This window comes from Equus quagga, chromosome 6, assembly GCF_021613505.1.
Source record: "Equus quagga isolate Etosha38 chromosome 6, UCLA_HA_Equagga_1.0, whole genome shotgun sequence".
In the NCBI taxonomy this organism is placed as follows: domain Eukaryota; kingdom Metazoa; phylum Chordata; class Mammalia; order Perissodactyla; family Equidae; genus Equus; species Equus quagga.
In genome coordinates this window covers 101209402-101225419 of record NC_060272.1, presented here as the reverse complement: position 1 = coordinate 101225419, position 16018 = coordinate 101209402, and positions in this window count along the sequence as shown.

The window sequence follows — 16018 nt, the reverse complement described above, 5'->3', positions numbered from 1 at the left end:
TATCACTCATAATAGTGGGAATTAGGGGCCTGCCGGGTGGCGCAGCAGTTAAATGCACACGTTCCAGTTTGGTGGCCCGGGGTTCACTGGTTCAGATCCCAGGTGTGGCCATGGCACCACTTGGCAAGCCATGTGGTGGTACATGTCCCACATAGAAGGTAGAGGAAGGTGGGCACGGATGTTAGCTCAGGGCCAGTCTTCCTCAGCAAAAAGAGGAAGATTGGCAGCAGATGTTAGCTCAGGGCTAATCTTCCTCAGAAAAAAAAAAGTGGGAATTAAAAAAACCCTAAGTGTTCATCAAAAAAAGAACAGCTAAATTAAATTGTGCTATATTTAAGTGATAGAATACTATACAGTAATGAAAAGGAATGAATTAGATCAATATATAACAACATTGATATCAAAAACATAATATTAAATAAAAACCAGATTGCAGAATGAATACAGTAACATCATTTATGTAAACTTAAAATCTATAAAACGGTACTGTACCTTATGTATAACTACATAAATAGAGAGTAACAGTATTAAAACAAGAACAAAAGTCTTTTTTCTATGCGCTTTCTGTGGCAGGAACAGAGCTGTGCTTTGTAAATTGAAGTGTTTTTATAGTGTCTTTTTCTGCTTAGTGTTCTGCCTTACCTTTCAACTTTTCCCTAGGATTTACGATTGATTGATTGATTGATATTTCCACTTTAACTCATTCTTGCCAAAGGATACCAAGAAAAAAGTATTGACCATGCTGAGTAACAATGCACCCAGGGGGACCAGGGAGGGGGCAGCGTGGTAGTTGGAGTAAGAGAGAACCCCAAGGCCATAATTATTTGGTGATCTCTGCAATTTTTCCAGATGGAAGAATACTCTTGTGTAAACATGTCGGATCTGTCAAAAGTACACGAAACCAGCTCCTTGCAAGTGTGAAATATCAGTTACAGTGCCACATGTTCTGTGACAGTGCAAAGTGCAAATTTTCATCATCGTAGAAGAGAAAAACAAAGAAAGACTGAGCCCTAGGCAGCGCTAGGCAGGAGCCACAGGCTTTCGGCTTGGGAGAAACAGTCTTCCGCCACCTGAAGTGAGCTATTGGGTCACAGGACACAAACTGGGAGCCCCCAGATGTTTTTGTTGGAATTGTTATAGAAAATTTTTTTGTTGAATTTTTATAGAAAAATACGAAAAAATGCGTTATTCAAAAATGTGTAAACATTTAGGTATTGGGGGATTTTGCATTAAAAAAAAATCCAGATTTCTTGATTCTCTTGAAAGATCAGAAGATTTGGCACCACTGGGCTCACTGTACAGCAATGGTAGGTAGCGGTTACCTGGTGGAGCTGCTCCCTTTAGGTGGAGTGTGTGCTCTCCTGCCAACCACGGTCTGCACCTAACAGGGCCTCTGTGTTACCTGCCTGATTATCAGATTGGTAATGCCTAGTTTAGGGCCAGACAATGGTATTTGTATTTCTCTCCCTGACACCCTTTCTTCCCTCCAAACATTTCAGTCCTGTGTTTCCAAATATATTCAAATTGGAACTTGGAGGACTTGCAAGTCAAGGCTGCTAGGGGCCCAGCATCCTTCCTCAGGTCTTTGTTTTATGTAGGGGTTAGGCAGGGTGTTTCAATTAAAATTACAGTCAGAAAGTCCTTAAAACCCTGCTGCCTCAGTGGCAGGAATATGGCCTTAGTACTCATTCTTGGTCCTACATGGCCGGGAAAGATGGCTAAGTAGGAATAGTAGAGTGCACGAGGCAGTCAAAAACGATTTTCACAATTCTGAATGCAGTCCACACTCTATTATGTGTAACACTCACAGCAACAATTCCCAAAGAACTAAGTCTAATTAAGAATTCCTGCTCATTATCTAGTGAGAAAATAGATTGGAATGAGTCCCAGACCCCATCCATGCCTTTGGCATGGGGGTGGGAGGGGGAAGGCTCTCCCAGGCGGGATGAGGAGAAAGAGAGACCCTACAGCAGGTTCAAATAGGTCACTCAGTCAAAAGGACTCCTTTCTACATGGCAACCTCTCAGAAGGCTTCCTGTTCAACACCATAGGCGGAGCGGATTCAGACGAGTCAGTGCGCATTGAAAGGCTCAGCTATAGTAGACGTTGCTGGACTAAGCAGAACACCTGTAACCACAGATGGAATTTCCCCATAAAGAGAGCACGTGCATGACGTGAATCCAGGGATGTCGAGAAAGGATGAGACAACAATATCCACCACCACCAAAAGTTTTCAGAATTTACTTTCCATCTCTACTTCCTCACCTGCTCGGTAGCCCACCATGAGAGAGTCATTCTTTCATATTCAGGCACTATCCCTAGGCATTATCTCCTTTTATATAAACATCTTTGGGAGAAGCTTTAAAAAAGCTTTTTAAAAAAATGTTTACAGTCTGTGCCAGGCTCTGTCTTACGCGTGAATTCGTGCCCAAGGTCACGTAGCTGGTAAGTGGTCACCAGGATTGGAGCTCCTCTAACTCCAAGTTCATTGCTCCATACGGTGATTTTCGATGTATGATCCTGGGACACCTGGGGGTCCTGGAGACCCTTGCAATGAATCTGAAAATTCAGATCTATTTTCATAGTGATACTAGCACAGCATTTGCCTCTTTTACTCTCATTCTCTCATGAATGCATGGTGGAGTTTTCCAGAGGCCACATGACATGGGATTTCACAATGAATCAAATGCAGAAGCAGGTTTAAGAATCATCCAGCTGTCTCCTATTAAGCCAGACACTAAAGAGGTTTGCAAACATAAAACAATGCCATTCTTCTAATGTTTTTGCTTGTTTGTTTGCTTTGGAGGTCTTTCTTTGAAGTCGTCAGTAATTTTGAAGAGTGGAAAGCATCCCGAGATCAAACTATTTGAGAATCACTCTTCTGCGGCACAGCTAGCCTGGTGCCCAGCCCTCTTTATCTGAGCGTGAGCTGAATTCCTTTTTCTCTGAGATAGCTAGTTAAGAGAGGCACTGGGTGTGGAGTGGGCTGGGGAGAAAGGGAGTCTCTGCCCATGGAGGATGCAGCCTTAGAAGCGAAAACATAGCATGAAGTTCTTCAGGAGGAGGAGAGGGCACAGAGACTGGAGCCAGGAAGTACTAAGAACAAGACTTGCTCCTTGTCCAGGCCTGATAGTTGGATGTTACGGTGTAGTGGTAGGAAGCAAGACCTGGTCCAGAAGACACACTTAGATGTGATGTGACCTGGGCAAATCGCTTATCTTCACTGGGCTTTACTTTCCTTGGCTGTTGGTTGGACTAAATCAGGATTCTCAACCCAGTATTGTGACAGCATAATAGATAATAATACATATAGCAGTAATTAAAGATAAAATTGCAGAGTTTGTAAATATTTGCTTAATAAAAAATTAAGGTAGATTTTGCATTATCTCCTATCATAAGGCCACTCTACTCATTTGAGTTCTGATGTGCTTTCTTGAGTGGGACTACTGCTAGCACAGAATGGCTTAGCCCAGGGAGTATGTCATCACAGCAGATCAGAGAGGCAAAGAGCCTTGACAGTAGATAGCTCAGTAAGGTTCTTTTCAGCTCAAAATCTCTAGAGGTCTAACACAGTGTTTGGTGCCTATCCTGTTGACATGTGTCCTCTCCTAAGAGGGGAGACCTACTTGGAAGGAGGATCAAGAGTTATCAGACTTTCCAGCCACACAGACCTGGGATTATTTCTCAACTCTGTCACCTGATATTTGTATGTCCTTGAGCAAGAGATATAATCTCTCTGTAAAAGGGGCTAATAATGCCCACTTTATAGGGCTGCTGTAGCTGTTCAGAGAGAAAACATATATCAAACTGGCTGGCTTATAGCCAACACGCAATAAATATCGGCCTTCTGCTGTTTTCTAAAAGTGGGCAAGTAGAGAACTGAAAGACACAACATGAAATCCTTGTCTTTTTAGGGTGCCTCTTGGTGACAGGGAGGGCTGCCTCAGGGGAGTGAGGTGCCAGCACTTAGATGCTGAATAGGAGGGGAAGCGATTTGGTGATTCTCTATCCTGAAGCTGAGCCGGACTGGAGACGCCATGTTGGTGGCCTTTTCCTTCCTGGTGGGTACATGGAATGCCTCCTCATTCATACCTGCTCCCCTGGGTCCCACTTCCTGGGAGACATAATGGATGAACCACAGCCAGCAAAGACTTCACTCCCCATTTATCATCTTCTGGCTTGCTTAGTGAGGCCATTTGTTCTCCAACAGGTGAGCTAGATGAGATGGATTACGTGTCGTCAAAATAGTAAGTAATGGGATGTTGTGGCCATTCTTTTGTGATGCGGAAGTGGGAAACATTTAAGCATTTCAACTTAGCTTAACAGCAAGCTCAGGAAATGGATATTTATGATTCCCAATCCTCCCTCTCGTGTTTTACTTATTGACTTTAAAATGACCACAAAAAGTGCCTTATTTAGGTTTTTAAAACTATTTTCTAGGCACAAAAATATTTGGAAAAGATAAAGTAGACCCTGACTAGAATTAAACATTATTTTCCAATAGTTTCTACAGGCAAATATGGTAGGCATAGATCTGAGAAGACGTCAGGATTCATTGGTTAGTTTGTTTCATCAAATGAGTTTCAGTGAAGAGCTACTCTCTGGCAGCCCAGAGCTGCAAGAGCTACGGAACTCCAAACGCGTGATTTGCATACACTCTGAGAGGCGGGGGAGTCTGAGAGGTCTGGGTGTGAATTTGGGCTACAGCACTTACTAGGTGTGTGATCTTGGAAATAGCTTTGAACTATACTGAGCCTCAATTTTCTTATCCAAAGGTTGGAGGTAATGAAATCTACCTTGCAGAACTGTCTTGAAGATTAGACATAATGTATATAAAGTGTCTTATAATAACAGATGCCTAAGGAGTGGTAGCCTCATGAGGATAGCGATATCTGTAGTCCGTGTGGACAAGTTCAGTACACCGAGTTTAACCAGAACTATTCACCCTTTAGAGTTGCCTCGAAGTACTCCTTTATGTACCATATGCTTTTCAGTTCTGTCCTCTAGTCTGGCTAAAAATTACAAGGTTTGGGGAAAGGTTAACTAATTGATTGACTGGCTTAACGTATAGTCACAAGCTGCATAAATAACCTTATGAAGAAAGTACATTCATCGGTATAAAAGCATATGAATATAAGTACATTATGTAAATATAAGATCAATCACAGGTACTTTATGGATAGAGAGCATATAGGAGGCTCCATCAGAGATTAAATCTGTTTTTCTCTGTCTAGAGGTGCCAACTAACTTTGGAATCATTGAAAGTAACACTCCTAGAAGAAGGGATGTAAATACTTTAGGATCACTTGGGGAGACACTCTTGGAAGGACACTTTATCTTTGAGTCATGAGCGTGACTTCCTTTAGAAGAGTACGTGGGAAAAGCAAGCATCATCAGACCCACTCTTCAGAGTCATAAAGGAATAACCACCTGCTCCCTAATGTGGGTCTTGGGAAAGGAATGGAGTTAATTCTCTCCTGGGTTCCATGAGGTGAAAGATCCTGGAATCAATTGTGAGGTAGCACTCCTGGGGCAGGCTGATGTACTGAGATGAGTCTGTGTATGTGAACCAGAGAATGAACTGGGATCTTAAGGAGAGGGCACCCATCGCTGTGCTTAGCACTGCTGGACAGGTATTGGCCTCCCCAGCAGATGCAGCAGCTGTCAGGAATCCACATCAAAGCAGTATGATCTCAAGGTGGGCCAGAATGATTTGGACTGTGGAGGGCCGGTCTTCAACAGTGACACTGTGTGACAAGAACTCATGGCAGTGGCAGACTGATCAAACCTAATTCTCACCTCACTTGAAGGCGAAAGTAAGAATGACCCTTTGGATTGAGTAATTCTGGAAGGGATGGAGGATGCATTTTGCAATTCCCAATGTAATAATTGATTCAGTCAAGGGCTGTATCAATGGATACGAAAACCATTAGGTGTAATGTTGTTGAGGGAACAGCACATTCGCCTGCTACCTACGTATCACCCCACAGGTTGCTTACGAATTGTAAATGTATCTTTACACCGGAGAGATCTGGTGATCAAAGTGAGCCCCACTATTCCTGGTGGAAATACCTAGCATTCTGTGGCTCCTCATATGATGCAAAAGTAGGTAAGATACTTGTAAAGTGTTCTTGCCAAATGTGTTTAACCTGCATCTGATCAAGCCTTTAGACCGAACTTCCGGAGGGGACAAAGGAGCATGAGCAGGACAAGAGGAAATAATCATACAAATTCAGACTGTTTGCATACACAGACTGCATTGCCTTCATGGCGGATGGGTTGACTTAATTCAAGATCTTCCTGTCTCGACTTCAGTGCATTTGTTCAGCAGCTGTGGAGGAGGACTGGTGAGCGCCTGCTGCTTACATCATGCCTCATCCAGCTGTCAGCCTGATTTCTTCTGCAGACAGATGTTTCAAAATGACTGTGGGAGCTTTATGCTTTGCCAGCCTGCGTGGAGTCTCAGAGCTTTAGGGCTGGAGAGACATTTGGTTCTTAACCTGGGGTTCAGAGAGTCTTCCTTTAGTGACTGAGGATGGGTTTCAGGGATTCCATGAACCCCTTTAAACGGTCTCCCAAATCCAAGCTTTTTTTCCCCTAGAAAGTGTACCTGGCTTCCAGTAGAAGCTAAATGATTATAACTAAAGAAATTGAAGAGCCACTCATCTGTCCAAACTCTAAACCCCACATAACAGATAGAGAAACTGAGAGAACAAATTAGAGAAAAAAGCAGCTATTGAAATTTTTGGAATGTCTGTATACTTTACAGAACTGACCTGGTTTTCTGCTGCCGCAGACTGAGCTAATGGCCCAATAAAACTGCTTGAATGAAATAGAGCCACTAGGGAGCTTTTGCTGTCAGCCTCAAAGACCCGAATAGCAGAGACAAGTCTGGTTGAAATCCCTAAGAAGGCAGCATAATTTAGGAGCAGCCCCAGCAGTCTCGAGAAGTCAGTGACATGGGCGAGACCAGTAGGTTCTTTTGTGTGGATTACATTTGAACCCTGGGAAAAAAATACCATTGAGGAATACCTATGTCAACAAATTCCATCCCTCCACCCACTTCTTTTGCCACCTGGCCCCTCCAACCCTGCTTAAAAAAATGTGAGTCCCTTTGGCAGAGCTGACACAAAAAGAGGGCTCAGTTTTCTTTCTGAAACAGAGAAAGCACTCTATCTGATGAAGCATTGCTGTGCTTACCAAATAAGTAAGACAAGACAAAAAGATCCTTTAAATTAAACATTGAGAATGATAGGGATGTGTGGGGAGGTTGTAAAATAATTGTAACTAAGAACAATGCCATTTCAGTAATTTTTGAAAGGCTTCCGGCATCTGGGTGCTGGATGCAATGGTCTGGTGGGTCCTGAGGCTGCCTCTGCTCCCAGTTGTGAGTGGCTCTGGGTTGTGTGGGATGCTGTCGTCTGCCTCCAATATCCCTTCTGCCACCTTCTCTTGCTGTCAGCTCTTCATAAGCGTCCAGTGACCCAGGGGCCTACAATGGAGCTCCCTATAAGTAGCATCTTTCCATGACCGCACTGACTTTCTTGCCAAGTTCTAAATATCTCTTAGGGGACATCTGTTGGATGTTATATGCTTCTGTTAGATTGGGAGCTGACTAAGGGCATATTCGGGTACATCACAATTGGGGAAAAATACCTTGGTGGGTGAAGCATCTATGCTCATGGTCTCTAAAACACTTTTTGGCCCAGATCCAACAGGTGTAAAAGGCCCCATCTATCTTCTACCTCAACCTTATTTGTACTTGTCACTGCTTGGGCAAAGAACCATCATTCATTTGTTCATTCATTCAATTTGTCACTCATTTGTTTTGTAATTCATTTGTGTGTTCATTCATGTATTCAATAAACGTTGATTGGATTGCAATTGCAATATACGATCGCATCCCACCAGAATATTTCTAGGTTCCACAGTTGAGAATCAACATCTTCAACTTTCCTGTTTCCATTGACTTGTTCCTATGCTCTGTTTTGTGTGCCCTAATTGATTCTTCCTGCTATAGTTAGCCCATTCCATGGCCCTTTTAACCCACTGGCAAGTCCCATCTACTTCCCATTTTGACTTCCACTATCATATCCCCTTTGGGGTCATTTTCAGCTCTCACCTAGATCAAATTTTCTGGGCTCAACTCTTTCCACTTGTGACACGTTGGCGTATGCTCTAGTTGCTATGAATTACTTACCTGTTTTCCAGTGCTCTGTTGTATCTTCATGCTGTTGTGACTTTTCTTGGTCATGCTATACTTTTTGCCTAGAATCCTTCCCCTCCTCCCTCTTTTGTGCCTTTGAAATTCTACTCATCCTTCAAGGTTGAGCTATTTGAGCTCAAATGTCATCTCTTCTGAGAAGCCCTCCCCAACTTTTCTTCAACCCTGTGCTCCAGTTATTGCAAATTTGAACACATATTTAAAAATCACAGTCTGAGGGCTGGCCTAGTTGCATAGTGGTTAAGTTTGCATGCTCTGCTTTGGTGGCCTGGGGTTCACAGGTTTGGATCCCAGGTTCAGTCCTAGCGTGGCTTGTCAAGCCACACTGTGGCAGCATCCCATATAAAATAGAGGAAGATTGGCAACAGATGTTAACTCAGTGACAATCTTTCTCACAAAAAATAAAAAGCAAATAAAAAGCACACTCTGTACTCTAGCACTCTTTGTTCTATAATTTATTTATGGTGCTTTGAAAACTCTGATTTATATAGTGACATATCTATTTCTACTAGACTGGGAGCTCGCTGAGGTCAGGAACTGTCTATTCATGTATTTCCTCCTTCATTCCATGTGAAGGTGCCAAGCTAGGCACCAGGAACTGTGCCAAGGTGCTCATGTGTAGCTGGGAAGACAAACAAGTAAACTTACCAGTATCACATAGGGTGACAATTGCTATGATAGAGGAAACAGGCAAGGCTTGAGGCATGGTCCAGAAAGGAGAGTTTATTGTGGTGAGTTAGAGAATGCTGCACAGAGGCAGAGATGGTCGAGTTGTGACTTGAAGAAGATATTGCCTTATTTCATTAATTCTAAGCACACTTTTTTTTGTGTGTGTGTTCTGAAGCCAGGATGTGTTTTTTGATGAATGTGGCATGTTTCTCTCCCACCCCAAATCTGGTATTAATTTGGCAGTGTGTCTTACAGTCAATGGCATCTTAGTATTAAGAAGGTATGGCACTTAGATTCTTGTGGTTGCACATAAAAGATATCAACTTGATTTAAAAAAAAGATGTGTGTGGGGGAGGTGTATTAGTTCCCTATTGCTGCTGTAATAAATCACCCCAAACCCAATGGCTTAAAACAACACAAATTTATTCTCTTATTGTTCTGGAGATCAGAAGTAAAAAGTAAGTTTTGAGGAGCTAAAATCACAATGCCAGCAGGTTTGGTACCTTCTGGAGACTCTAGGGGAGGAATCTATTCCTTGTCTTTTCCAGCTTCTAGAAGCCTCCTGCATTTCTTGGCTTGTGGCCCCCTCCTTCATCTTCAGAGCGTGTCTCTTTAGCCTCTGCTTCTGTTGCCACACAGCATAGTCTCTGATGCTGACCCTCCTGCCTCACTCTTGTAAGGACACTTGGGATTACATCAGGCCTGCCTAGATAATCCAAGAACATCTCCCCATCTCCAGATCCTTGGCTTAATCACATCTGCAAAGTCTCTTTTGCCGTATAAGGTGAAACTCATAGCTCTGGGGATTAGCATGTGGACATCTTTGAGAGGCCATTATTTAGCCTACTACAGGGGGAATGTCTTTTAAGGATACTAATATGTTTTTAGATCCCAAAGGTAGGACTGTAGTCATGTCCCAGGCAGAGTCTAGAATTTTTCCATTTCCTATATCTGCTCCTGTCACTATGTCTATATTCCCTTTTTCTTTCTTCCTCAGCAGATTGACTTCCTCTGCAACACAGCCATACATAGGAACATGACTGTCAACAATTCCTGAATCTGTCAATTATGGTTTCACTATCCAGAGATTGCCCCCTCCCCTACTTCTATTCCAAATTCCCAAGGAAGAAGCTCCTATTGGCACTTTTGGGTCAATGTCACCCTTCGCCAAAGATGTAGGCAAAATTGTGACTGTAGGCAAAGGGTACAGCTCTTCCATATTGTACAAAATGCCTGCTAGCAAGGAGGCATCACAAAGGATGCTCAACATACACTAAAAAATAGTCCTCTATGAAGGATTATTAGTTGTTCACCAGGGAATTAAGTAAGAAGGTGACATTTCAAATAGAATGTGCTTGTACTTGGTCAAGTGTTTTTCAAATAGTGAGTATCCATGAAATAGTTCTTGAATTGGGTTGAGTTGTGAAATTTCTCCAAAGCGTCTTTTCATCCATGGGGTTTTATCACCTTTTGCCTGGAATCCTGCAATTAATTCCACTGCACCTCCCCATCTTCTGCCATGCCATAGTTTTACATGTCACATTTTTGCCCAAAATTCTTCAGTCACTTTCTTCTTATCACAGAATAAAGTGCAAATATAAACCTGGCGTTTATGTATAAAACGATGAAGCATCTTTTCCCCATCTGGGACCCACGAATAATTACACCGATTTCATAGATGTGTTGAGAAGATTAAGTGAATATAAGGGATTGTTGTACTTTCCCACAAATCTCCAATGTAAGCCCTCTGCCCTGATCAGTTGGTTTCGTACTGTTCCCCAAGCATATCTTCATTATTCTCATGGCTACACTGTTGTTTAACCAGGGACTCCAGCCTTGGAAATGCCTGACTCTCACCTCCCATCTTCTTCAGTCCTGTCTATTCCTTTAGCCCTCTTGGGCCACAGATGTTCATTCTTTCCTTTTAATTCTAAGAACATGTCTAGTCTGTTCTATGTAGAGTCTCAGAGTAGATTATATAATACAATTTCCTATCTAAAGTGGGAAATCCACACATTGCCTTCCTGGCGGCCATTTTGCTTCTACTTGAATACTTGTAGTGTTGATGAGCTAAACTTGGGCTGCTCAGCCTCATTTTTTCAACAGCTCTAATTAAATAACTTCAACATGTAATTATCTTTTTAGTCATGACAGTCCTGCCTTTTTAATAAAATTTTCAGTTCTTCCAGAGGAACAAAGTCACTGTTCAAAAGGCATCGATTGTATTTATGCCTAAAATTACAACTTCACCACATTAGTAGTTAAGCCACTTCGACCGCTTTTCTTTTCTTTTCTTCCAACTTTATCATTCCCTGGGAGAAACGACTTGACTTTACAGGACTTGTGATCATTGTGATGATGCCTAGAACAGGTCTCTGAACAGAAGGGAGGCAAAGAAAACCCTCTTGGTTGACATCTATTGATACTTGAACCAACTTTACTTAGGCCATTTTAGATTATTCTTAAACAACGTTTGAATTTTTGAAAAGAAAAATTTCTGTTGCAAAACATTTACTCCTTTCTCTCCCTTTTTGTGGTATTCTTCCAGTCTTTTTATTATTCATATACAAATATATCCATATCTATATACCTGGTTTAGTTTTTACAAAAATTGAGATTAGACTATATATGCTACTCTGTATTTGCTTTTAAAAAGTCTTAATAATAAACCAATGACATCTTTCCATGTAATATACAAAGACAATTATTTTCAATGGCTCTACAGTTTGGCACAGTTTATATATTTTTTTCCTATTGATCAACAGATATTTGTTTCCAATTGAATCTTGAATTCTAATTTCTTTACATTAAAAGATATTAAAAGGATAAATGACCACCAGACTCCTACTCACAAATTCACCCCATGTTAGGGGTTGAATTTTGTCCTCCTAAAATTCCTGTGTTGAAATCCTAGCTCCTTGTACCTCAGAATATGATCTTATTTGGGAACAGGGTCATTGCAGATATAGTTCGTTAAGATGAAGTCATACCAGAGTAGGGTGGCTCCATACTGGTGTCCTTACAAAAACAGGAACTTTGGATACGGAGAGCACACAGGGAGAACATCATGGGAAGATGAAGGCAGAGATTGGAGCGATGCTTCTATAAGCCAAGGAATGTCAAAGATTTCCAGAAAATCACCAAAAGCCAGAGAGAGGCATGGAACAGATTCTTTCTCACAGCCCTCAGAAGAAACCAACCCTGCCAACACCTTGATCTCAGATTCCAGCCTCCACAACGGTGAGACAATAAATTTCAGTTGTTTAAGCCCCTCAGTTTGTGGTATTTTGTTAAGGCAGCCCTAGCAAAGTAATACACCAGTCTTAAAAAAAAAAAATGGGTGCTTTTTTTAATTAAAATATTTTTAAATTTTTCAAATGCTTGAGACAAAGAATACTGAGGCAACAGTTCATGACTTTGAGTGAAGGCCTTGCTAGGGTGACTATGTTATATCTTAGTGTCTATCCTGATGATATATTCTCAGATAATGACTGTGATAAAGCCCAAGGCTTCCAGGAAATGGCTCAAACTATAAGAAAGTAGTGTACTGAATGTTTGGGCAGAGGCCAGTTAATAACCAGAGATGAGGAAGGGTAGGAAAGAAATAATTACTGAGAACTTTCCACTGAGACGGGTGTGGTAACCCAGGCCTTTATATGGTAAGCCATTTTCTCACTTTTAAAGAATAGGGTAATGTAAACAAGTAAGTAGTGATAAATTATTTCTAGAGAATTTAGTCTTCTTTTATCTCCATCCATACTTCCTTCAAGGAAGCCCTATGTTGGTTTAAATCTGAGATTTTGGCAGCAAATGATGGTTGATCTGATTTTCCAGGAAATTGGAAGGCATGTGGTTGAATACTCTGTGTTACATAAATGTGCATATTGATGAACATGGACAAGCTGCTAGCAGAAAACTATGCCAGTCATTCCATTTTCAAAAAATTGACTAGACAGAGCCAATGGGAAAGGTAAAGATAAAGGTGCTAATTGGAGCAAAGCCTCATTCTCAAGACTGGGGCCCATGCTAGAGATGCAACCCATGAAGCTGGGCTGCCTGGAAGTTTTAATCAGGATGAACCACTGTAACATTTGAGTGCTTATCAAATTAATGTTCCCTTTACCTGGAGTGTCTTCTCCTTGTCTGACTAGCTAAGCCCTCTCTGTTCTTCAGGGCACATGCCAGAGTAGCCTCTTCCACAGAGACTTCCTTGCCCTGAGCCACAGAGCATTGTGACTCCTCTGAGTCTCTAGACTTAATTTTCATGCTCTATTCCTTAGGCAACTAAATGGCAATTACAAGACTGTATATGATTGCATTTCATTACAGATAGATTTAAAACTCCATGGAGGCAGAGATTTTGCCTACTTTATTTACCTTGGCACACCACTGGGCACACAGTTGGTGCTCGGCAAATATTTTTTTGAATAAAGGATTGCATATTTATTTATTTTGTAATTTCTCTTCCCACTGCTATTTGAAATTAAAATATTTGTAAGGTCAAGGACCATTGCTTATTCTTTTTGGCAGGAGTGCAACCAGAGTTATTTAACTGTGGTGGGCTTGAGCCCCTTTCACCCATCTCTCAGCTCTCTCAAAGCCAATCCAATTAAAAATCACAATAATATACTTTAAGATGGATCATGGAAACTATACCTTTAGTGTGAAGACAAGTTCCCTATGTCTCTCTCATCCAGCCAAATCGCTACTCTTAAGCCTTTTGTACTTAGAAATTCTAGAGCTGCCACTGCTGTTTTTACATCCTTTAATGTATGGGTCCAACACTCCAGTGCATATAGGGGCCTTCTAGGTAATGTTAATGAGTGAAGGGAGCCATATGTAAGAGACAAAAGGGAGTGGTGGGGACTGTGGTGTATTGGAGAGCACACACTCCTTCTAAAGGGGCAGCCAAGATGCGATGATTCAGGTGATTATTGTCATGTGGGAAAGAGAAAATAAGTCTTATATTACCAAATCTTCAGATTTTTCAAAAGAAGCCAGAAATATGGAATTAGATGTGAAATCTATCCATTTTTAAATGTTTTAAATTTTTAAAAACACTGTGCTGGCCACCAACACCCCTTCTCTGCTCACTAAATATGACCTCTAGGCCACCAGTTTGCAACCTCTACCCTACAAGTAATTTATGGGGCCCTAGGCACTTATCTCTGTGTACCCCAACAGTCCTTGGCACAAGGATAGTGGAGATCAAATGGCAGCAAATAAATGCACCAGGAAGTCCAAGTCATGTTTTGAACTACTGAGGTGTTTTTTTTTTTTTTTATTGCAAAACATTTGTTACAGAAATTTCAGAAAGTTTTTCCCGTGGTATCTGCCAGCTTCTGCTTCGAATTATATATCTAAACAAACAAGCTCGAAGTGCATCATGAATCCAATAATAGACCTTTAAAAAAGAACAATTCCTCTAAGGATTTATATATATTTATAATGTCAATAGATATGCAAACCAGTGTCTATCCATACACAAAGAAGAAAAAGATGTATACATATTTAACGAACCCAATTTCAAAATTGTTGTTATGTATAGGAATTCATTTAAAAATGATATTTGAATAATTTCCCCCATTATAAACTATGGTTAGAATGTTTACAAATGAGAGTCTAAGTTCTATATTATGAAATGGCTGAGTACAGTACACTGCACACACTGTTTTGCACAGCAGGAGCAGCAATATAAACTCAAGTCAGACGCTGTAGTGACAGAAAGCAGATAAGCCTTGATACAATGCTATGGTACTCTTCTTGTGAATCACCCTCACAAAGATCCTGCGTTTGGGTCCAGAATGATGCGGCTAGCAAATACACATGCATATATCATTCGAGAGAACAGCAATAACCCTGAATAGGGTGAGTTCCTTTCCCCCTCCCTCAGTTTTCAGTGTATTTCTTGTATACAATCACTAAGTCGGAATCAAGAATATGATCCTGATTGGCTCTAAATCAGGTCCCCAACTGTTGCTGTTGGGACTGACTGCTGCTGGCAGACACATCTGTTTGGCTAGGACAGTGTTTGCAAATCTGAATGTGAATGTCTTAGTAGCGGGATGTGTGTTCTCTCATGCCCTACAAACCTTGCCTCTTCCTGTCGTCTTTCACCAGTCCAACTGACACGTTTGTGTTCTGGATCCCGCCCCTCCACAAATTTGAGTTTACAACCCCACAATCTGGATGCAGATGGCTGGGTCTGATGTGGGGGACTCTTTTGGGATTCAGACAGGCAAAGAATTGGATGAATCTGATGCAAATACCAGCCAAGTCAGGAGCATGGGGTAGAGTTAAGGGGAGGAGGCTAAGTTAGTGGGAAGATTAGGGCTTTTTCCAAGTAACCACTGTTTCAGCTTACTGGGCCAGGGTCCATGGGGTACTGAGGTATTGGGAGCCAGGGTCTGTTGGCCTGGCAAAAAAGCATCTTGTGCTGGGCTAAGAGAAAGGAAGAAAGTCAAGGGGGTGAAGAAGGCCACATGCACATCCAGGCCTGAGGCTGAACTTCTCTCTGTGTCCCACGGCTCTCAGTGGCCTGCCTGTTCTAGAGGAAGGCCTGGGTCAAGGTTAGCATTGACGCTCTTCAGAAAGCCTATGGTCTTCTGGTCATACATATCCTTTTCACTTTCCAGCACACAAACATTGTGCAAATAGGCAATGGCTTGAAGGGTTAAGGAAGCCAGTAGACTAAGTCAGGGGAGGGAAAATTCACCTCACTCTTATTGCCCTCTGGATTACTTGACCACTGAATCCTCTCTCAGATGCTGTGTAGAAATTGTTGTGTCTTGATTTCACTAGCAGTGAGCAGTGCAAGGAATTCATCAGAGAAGAGGTAACACCACTACCTTCTCAAATGAATTAAAAAAGAAAAGAAAAAAATCGTGTTTTCCTTAAATCAGAACCACCCCTCCTTTGGTTGACTCCAATCTGACAAAGAAGGTTTGACTTGTAAAAGGAAGAGACAGCTTAGGCCATTGCAGGCTGAGAGAAACGTTTTCTCCACTCATTTGAGGAGCAGTCATTTAAAAGACTGTGCAAATTGGCTCCTCTCTTTTCAGTTGTTGAATGGCTTCTAATAATGAAATGGTGATTTCTTTAAAGGGCAAACCCTTCAGAGTCACC